Source organism: Ictidomys tridecemlineatus, chromosome 4, assembly GCF_052094955.1.
Source record: "Ictidomys tridecemlineatus isolate mIctTri1 chromosome 4, mIctTri1.hap1, whole genome shotgun sequence".
In the NCBI taxonomy this organism is placed as follows: domain Eukaryota; kingdom Metazoa; phylum Chordata; class Mammalia; order Rodentia; family Sciuridae; genus Ictidomys; species Ictidomys tridecemlineatus.
The window spans coordinates 94,955,930-94,964,912 of NC_135480.1; the positions used below are offsets into that span (position 1 = coordinate 94,955,930).

The 8,983-nt window shown below is 42.1% G+C and overlaps 1 long non-coding RNA gene across 1 annotated transcript in view; it reads left to right on the forward strand.

Moving 5' to 3' along the window:
• LOC144377183 (uncharacterized) overlaps positions 1–8,342 on the forward strand; it is a 23,868-nt gene extending 15,526 nt beyond the window's left edge. The window contains exon 3 of the long non-coding RNA XR_013437881.1: positions 8,004–8,342. This is a non-coding gene — a long non-coding RNA (uncharacterized LOC144377183). The remainder of the gene's footprint in view (positions 1–8,003) is intronic.
• The last annotated feature ends 641 nt before the right edge of the window (positions 8,343–8,983 follow it).

Consider the following 8,983-nt stretch of genomic DNA (forward strand, 5'->3'; position numbering starts at 1 on the left):
AGCTGAGAGAGCTCAGATCCGTGAACAAAATCTCTGGACTTGATCCTGCCTCCATAATCTTATCTCATCTGGGCATAAACATCATAAAATTTTAGAAAGAATTAGATCACTTAATGTGTGCAAAACAGTGCAAAAGTACCTCATGAATAGAGCACATAAAGAGATATTTATCTAATGGATTGCCTTATGCCTGGGCCCCAAAGGCAATCCTGCCACAGAGAGGTGTGAGAATATGCAACAGAGTGGTGATACCATACAGTCACCTAGATTCGTAAACATTCATACCAACAATAAGTACAAATATTATTGGGAGAGATAACACTATGGGCTGATGCTATCTGGATCTGCCCCTCACCCCACCTCCCCCACATACACTGTAATCCCGGTACTCTTCTGTTATTACTTGGGGACTAGGTTACTAAATGACAATTTATAAATTCCAGTGAATCACATAATCTAATCTAGGCAACCATATGCTCCCATCTGTCAGAGGCTGTGATGTCAGCTCAAAGTGATTAGATAGATCAGAACAAATGGCAGACATTGTAACATCTGCTCCTGACAAGACCTCCTATACCCTCAGGCAGTGGCAGCTGCTGACTGTGGAGCATGGTGCCTGTGGTTGTTTGAGAAGTACATGCCAAAAGCAGGCAGTGACCTTATAGGTATGGTTCCTGGGATGCAGGCTACTCAGAGAACTACAAACAGCCAGCACTCCATATCCAGAGGTTCCACATCTGTGGATTCAACCAACCACAGATTGAAAATATTTAGGAAAAAAACTGCCTGTACCAAATATGTAGACTTTTTTCATGTAATTATTCCATAAATGATATAGTATAACAAGTATTTATATGGTATTTACATTTCATTGGATATTATAAGTAACCTAGAAATGGTTTAAAGTATCCAGGAGGATGTGTGTAGATTGTATGCAAACACTACATCATTACAGGTAGTGTGTGTGTGTGTGTATATATATATATATATATATATATATATATATATATATGACTCAAGTACCCATAGATTTTGATACCTGGGGTGGGGGTGGAAAGTTCTGGAACAAATTGCCTATGGAAACTGAAGAATTACTATATTTTATGTCTTCTACTTTAGTCCAAAATGTAGGGTATACCATCAGGCTCCTAAGGGAATCTCATTAGCCATTCCCAGCTTTGGGGATAGCTAGGAAAAAGCTGGAGAGAGAAACCATGAGTGAAGGCTTTGCATACTAGAGCTAAGCCAACACCCAAGGTCTGGCAGGGTCTGGCAAGGACAGGACAGAGAGATGCACCAGGAGGGAAAGAGGACTGACTAAGGGACAGCCTGTTCTCAGGTTCCTCCTCATGAGGCAACTCTGGGAGCTCCACTACCCTCTATAACATTTCATCCAAACTTGAACTTAACCTCTCGTCTCGATAACACTCAGCACAGTAGAGAAAGGCTAGTATTGTCTAAAAGACTCCATAACAAAAAGCAGTTAGGAATTGGATTTTTGGAATCAAATAGATCTGAGTTCACATCCCAGCTTTAGCTCCTTGAACAAAGCACTTAGCACTCTGTGTCTCAAATTCCCCACCTAAAAAAAGACAGATACAATAATTCCTCATCAGGCTATGGTGAGGACCTAATCAAATGCTTTATGAAAAATCCTACCATAAAGCCTGCCAGCAGCAGATGCCCAGTCAGTGTTGACCACTGGATTACCAGATATGGAGCCAGAAAGCCTATACTAAGAAAGAGCCCAGAGAATGCAAAGCATGGGAGAGAAGTCAAGGTAACAGAATCTATGTCATTCCTGTAGGCTGTGGGTCCTTCCTTAATTAAATTAAAATTAATGCCAGATGTCTGTCCTCCCACCACTGTATCCTCACTTCTACTTTTTATCACATGGGCCTGACACCATCTTTGGACACTTGCACCTAGCCATGCCTGATCTAAGAGGCATATCTTGTCTCCAAATGACTGACACCAAAAATAAATAGTGTCACCTGATGATACAATTACTCCCCCCTCCACACTAAGGTATTGGTCTACCCTTGTTGGGCCAACAGTTTTAACACAGTGGAAGAGCCCTGGCACATTCATGGAATTATTCATTCCACACATATAGCTGGAGGGCCAGTAGGAACACCTGGTAGGTATCCTACCTCTTAGTCCATTTTCCTTGAAGTCATTTCACCAGGACTTAGTGCCTCTAGCTCTAGAATTAGCTCCTAATGTGAGTCCATGAGGTGGCTGAGGAGAAGCCTGCCTGGGTGGCTTGAGCATCATGGAGAATATTTCCTAGAGCAGAGAGGCTAGTCCTCAACTACAACCAGAAAGTAAAGGAAGACGCTGACAAGGCCAAGTGGGCTGGGGCTGGGGCATCCAGCAACAGGCTGGATTAGGGTCCCATGTGGCTTCCTGCCTGGACAAACACACCTCCGCAGCAGCAGCCATGGACTGTCATCTCTGCAGGCCCCTCAGGCAGCACTCACACTAGCCCATTGTTCTTCCTGCTGGCAGTTCTGGCTCTTGCTCCCCATCCCCGCCCCCACAGTTCCCCCAGCAGAGCCTTGCCTGATCTGCACATGTGAGTGTGCTTTGGGACTCAGTGCTCCAAGACTGTGGATGACACAGCATTAGGACCTTCTCTATTTCAGGGTCCTACCTTCAAGCCTGGTTCAAAAGAGCATGTTGGGAAAAGACCATTAGAATAACAAAAATTTTCCACTGATTTCTATCCTCAGAATCCCCTTTTTGTTAAAAAAATGAATTAAATAGTAGATTATCAAAATATAAAAGAAATAGAAGAGGTCCAAGTATAAAGGGAGCAAGTGGGTACCCCTAGGAAGTCTTTGGAGTCTGTCCATTCCATTGGCTTCCCTGGCCAAAAGGGGCAGCCCCACTAGCATCTCTGGAGAGCATTCCAGGTTGGAGATGCTTTGCCCTATGCCTGCCTTTTGGAATTCATTCTGAAGACTAATATCTTGCAGGCTGGCATTGAGACAGGTTCTCTGCATCACCTCAACTTCTTCACCTAGTCCTTCTGCCTGGTCAACAGCTTTCTCCCAGAACCACCCCAGGGACATGCCTGTTTTCTCCTGAGCCTGACCCAGACATGATGCTGCTAATATAGGACAGCTTCAGTCCCTGTGCCCTTTAACCTCCTCCTCATCCAGGATGTGGCAGATAGCCATCAAGTAGCAACTTGAACCTGAGACTTGAAGGCAATTCAGAACCAAATATAGCTTCAGAGTAGTTTCCTCATGCATAAGAGCTTATTATCTCCATGCTAAGGGGAAAATATTTGGGGATTCTGAGAATGGAAACTTTAGAATGGCCTCCTGCTATTATATGTAACTTCTAAACTGCCTTGGGAGTTAGGTAATGTTCTGAAAACCAGAGCACCCTGATTATGAGGTGATCAGCCAGCATTATCTAAGGCCCACTATACTCCCCATGGCAGTACCTCAGTGACCCTCTCTTCCCAGGTCTCTTCCAAGTCCACCCATATGCCCCTATTTTGCTGTAATGGTATAGCAGAGAAGTGACTACTCAAGATGGGAACATTCACTATTCTCTCATTCTTTGTCAAAAGCTAATGTGCTTTTCCATACGTCTGAGATTCAGTTGACCTTTCCTGAAAATCAAGGCAAATTGAAACCACAAATGTGACTGCAACTACACTGCTCGTGGCTCATACTGCTCCAGGCCTGCAATATGCTCACAGATACATTGCTCTGATCACTTCTCAGCAGAGTCCAAAACCTTTCCTGAAGCACGTCTTACACAAAATAATTTAGAATCCTCCTTTTAAAGAGTTTGTAATTATATCATTACTTTTTGATAACTGATTGAAAACTGCCTAAATCTTCAATGAACATTTAAGTATTCTCGTTTACTCTATGTTGGTGTCTTGTGGGGAAGGACAAAGCCTTCCTGGAATGCCCCATGGTGTCCAGCACCATGTTTTATATTGTGATTTGCACACAACTGGTGTTCTATTAGTATTGGCTAACTGAGTCCTGGCCTCTGGCTAGGTCTCCCTACCTGTCATAGATCTGTTTCAGCCAAAGAAACAAAACTAAGGCTGAAAAAGAACATAAGATTAAATATACATCTTAATCTCCTAGTTTCATAGTTCATTTCGTATTTTCCCTGGACAAACATTCACAAATTTAATCTGCATGACAGACATCTCCTGTCTCCCAATACCCACAATTCCTCCTCCCCCAATCCACCTCCAAAATGCAGCCAAGAGATTTATTTCTCATGCAAATCTATCATCTTCTTCCACTGCTTTAAACCATTCAATGGCTTCCAATTTCCCTTAGGCCCTCATCCAAATCCTTCATCTAACTTCCCAGGCCCTCAGGGGTGTGGGTTTGCTGCCTTTCTAAGCTCATCTCCTGTCACTTTCCATCATGCTTTCTAGGATACAGCATATTCAGATCACAGTTCTTAAAACTTCCACCCCAGGCTCTCTCTCTTCCCCAAGTCTTCAACCACACTCTTCCCCAATCTAGAATGTTCCTCTTCATTCCTTCATCTGACTGATTCCTGTTCAACCAGCAGTTTTCAAATTAAACATCCCCTTAGAAAAGATTTCCCTGAACCCTAGAAGTAAGAACCAGCCAATAGCTAGGTGCTCTTGTGTCATCCTGTGTCCCCTCTTCATTAGTGGTCTTCTTACTCGTTTGTCTTCCCTCCTAGATCCTGTGGTTAAAGATGGTGACTCTTATTCATCTTGTAATAATAGTGATAGTTGAATAGAATTGAAATGTCACCAAGTTTTAGTCAAATGATCAGGAAATCTTTTCTATTTATAATGTTTTCGGGTCATAAAGACATTATATATCAAGTAAGTGCTTTGGGATTATTGTTTCTCTGATATAATTTGTAATGCTGTTCAAAAGAGTTCCATAGCCTCTAACTCAGCACAATTCAGCTCAGCAAATAAAACGATTTACTTCCCTTACCTCAACTTTTCCTACCCAGCCCTGTCCACCACCCTCATTTGTGGTTTGTGGCTTGTGGGGCACCAGAAGAAGGAAGGGGGGTAGTCATGACCACTGCCATAACCACCTCCAATAAGTACCCAGTACATTATTGACATGTTAAGTAAATCATGCCTGTATTTCCTTCTGGAAGCAAAGATCTTAATGCTACTGATTGTCTGCAAATCTGGGATAGCTTCAGTAGATGAACAAGCAACCATATATGGTTTTATGTGTACACCAATTAGCCAACCTCATAAGGAGCATTGTTGCAGAGGGCACTCCTGTGGTCCATCTCACTCTTGACCAAGATGTCCCATCTACTCCTTGGTCCTTTAACTTAACACAGTGGTTCTCAAAACTTCAGCAGCAGCAAGCCTCAGAACCATGTGGAAGACTTAATAAAATGCAGATTACTAGGCCTCATCCCAGAGTTTAAACAAGAGTGGAGCCCAGGATTCTGCATTTTATAACTGTATCACAAGCAATGTTGATGCATGACTGAGGTTGAGAACTACATATAAACTTTCACCCCTACTTAAAGGCAGTAGTTCCTATAAAGTGCTAACACCTTAAAGTAGAATCACTGATTTCTATGCTAGTATGAGTGAGCTCTGGAGCTTTCCTGAGTGGTTTTAATGGAGAAAAAGAGAGTATTGAAGGTCCTGGAGCGAGAGGGCTATGTAGATGAGGCACATGCAGAGGAGAAGTGAGGCAGCTAAACGCCATCATTGCCCACTTCGTCAACTGGGATGCCCAGACTGTGGAAGCCCTTTTCAGGAAGTGCCCTTGAAGTTCAACTGCCACATCTACAAGGCTCTTAATACTTTGGTTCTGCTTCTTATAAGCAGACCACAAGACTGTCAAAATGGGCAATGTGAAAAATTCAACAGGTCAGATGTTTTGACTGATCCTTGGATACCACTTAGCCTCTGGCCATGGGGAAAACCTTACCCAGACTTCATGCTCTTCATTGTCTAGGGAGGTTCTAGAAAGCACTACCATATGAATTTGATCACTGGCCTCCCCTTCTACATACGAGTTAAGGAGGACTTTAAGCTTCACTCCTGTCACCAGGAGAAATGACAAATCTCATTAAATTTAGCCTCTTTTCCCCTCTGCTTTTTAACCCCAGTTGAAGTAGGTGGGAGGGGAATGAGGATGTATTTTTCCAGCTACCTCTCCCAAATGCAAGTTTTGAACCTTACTGCCTCTTCAGAAGGTAAAACCTATTTTCTTAGTCCCTTCATGGCTTTAAGATGGCTCAGTCTTCTAAAGGAAATGTTCTCATTGTTCCTGGAATAGCAGTCTCTGAGCATAAACTCCAAATTTAATAGCTTTTACTTTCAAAATAGAGCATCTTCAGCCTGGGGGCTGAGCCTGGATAAATGGGGAAAAATACTTCTAGGCCACAGCTGAGGTGGGTGGGAGGGGATGCAGGGAAGTGACTAGAGGATAAGAGGTCCTCCTGCCCCCAGAATGGTGGGTGTGAGCAGCATGGGGCTGGGGCATTGAGCGGTTTGCAAAATGTATTTCCTCAGTCCTTCAGTGTCCTAAAGAATGGTCTGGATACAGTCCTCATTACTGATCTTTAGAAAGAAATGGGAGGCTCTGGAAATAGCTGGGATAGAGTACAGAGTGGAGAAGGAAATGGTTATTAGGGAGGTCAGATGGAGAAATTTGGAGGAAAATAAGCATGAGAAACAGAAGACACAGGCTCCCTCTTAACAAATGAGTAAGATATAAGACGTACATCATTAAACCCAAATCAAATATCAACAAAAAAAAGCATTAATTATCTCTGTTTTCATATTTATTAAGTAAGACTGTATAATCTGTATGAGAATGTCCATCACTGTGTCTTCCTCACCTCACTCAGAGCAGGCTCTCAGAAGGTACGTATTAAATGAATTAATGATATTATTCCGGGCTTTTACAAAGATAATTGAGTAAACCCAACCCCCTGTCTTCTTGGAACAAACACCTAGGAAGATACAATCATATATTCACATGTTATTTATTATGTATCTATTCATATTTCATTATATATTATTTATGTAAATCTGAGATTTATATATATTAAATCTAAAATTTTAATATAAAATTTAAGAAGATACATTGATACATTTATAACATATACACCCATAAAATCAGAAAGCACAGAATGACATTAGTAAGGCAATCTGAGGAAAAGTGAATTCTTTGTCAGTGGGATTGTTGCCTATTATCTGTTCACTGCTGTGTGTTCAACACCTAGCATAGGCTTGGCACTAAAGAGGCTCAACAAATATTTGTTCAATAGATGAATGGATCAAGCCTTACATAGCAGCCAAAGGATGTGCCCTCCAGATCCTTCCAGGGCTAGTCGTAGGAAGAGTGGGGTTACTGAAGAGAAGCCCTCAGCCCTCCCAGCCTCGAGGCAAGTTGGCCTGCACCCCTCTATTTATGCTAAAAGTTCCCGAAATGCCCTAAAGATTTTCCCACTGGGCCTTCAACGGCCTTCCAGAATCCATACTTGCACAAAGGTCTGACTGTGTTTTTAGCCAAAGGCAAACAAGCCAAAAAAGAAAAGAAATACCACATCGGAAATGTCACCACACACTAATTTCACTTTGCAATTTGTGTTGACTTGGTGAAGAAATTCAACGGAACTTTGCAGAGTAAAACTTTGAATGAAAGCCCCCAAGCAAAAATTTCAAAATGAGTCTCTTTACCCTTCTCAATTATCACGTCAATACCTCTCCAGAGAAAGACTTCTCCTGTGGAGGCCCGAGGGGTACAGGGCTGCTCACGAGGCATTTATGTCCATCTTCCTAGGAGTCCTTAAATTAGAGCATGTCTCTGGGCAGAGCGTGGGTAAATTTCTGTATGTTAGAATCTGTCGGAGTGTAGCTGCAGATTAGAAAGATGAAATGAAATTGTGTGTGCAGAAATCTATCTGAGATGCCAAAGCTAATTAACTTGTGCTTTTTATGCTTCAGAATCCCAACCTCAAATATTTCTGTTGCTCTCCTTCAGGCACTCCCATTTTTCAGGACTGAAGTTGAAATGAAGAGTCTTCCCTATGATGTTACAGTCGACATGGAAAGGAAAATGATCTCAGTTCATTGTGGGAAAACAGAGCACTCCAGGAAACTGCTTACCTTAGTGGCAGAACTAAGAGCTGCAGAGGAGGCAACCTTAGAAGCATCCAAAATCCATTCAATCATAGTTAACTTTCCTTCTCTCCCATCAAAGAACCTACAACTTTCAGCATAATTTTCTGTGAGTTACTCTCCTTGCCCTCCGAAATTTTGAATAAAGATATTTTCTGAGTGTGGTGACAAATTAAACCACTGTCACACAGGAAGCACTTGATGTTTGATTAATCCTCAAGTCATTTTTAAATGTCCTAAGGGAAAAAAAATGAACTAAAGAAATGAGACATGGGATGTACTGGGTGGATGATGATGATGATGATGATGATGATGATGATGATGATGGCAGTGATGGTGATTTACGAGGACATTATTTACGAGGATGTTAGTGATGGTGATTTGAGGACATTATGGTAGGGCTAAATAACAGAAAAATATCATTTTAGGAAAATGTGTTATGTAGCAGGCACCATGCCAGGCACTGAATTATTGCACCTTATCCTCACATTTTATTTTTATACATCCACTTTGTAGATTGGGAAAACGAAAATACAAAAAGATGAAGTAACTTGACCAAAATCATCCAGCAGAAAGAGAAAGGGCTGAAACCCATCAAAAAAACCTGTATGCTAACCCATGCACTGGAGCATCCAGCATTAGGAAGCAATTTCAGGTACCTGGAGAAGTAAGAATAGGCTGCTAAAGGAGTAGAGGGCAGGGGATCTTCTGGCTTAATGACTAGCCCAAAGTGGCTCACCTCATTATGTCAGTTCTTCCTTGAGGGGCAGCAGACCTCAAATTGACCTCTCTACCACCTCTGATGAAGAAATGGAAAGGACAAAGACATCTCAGTGAATGCAG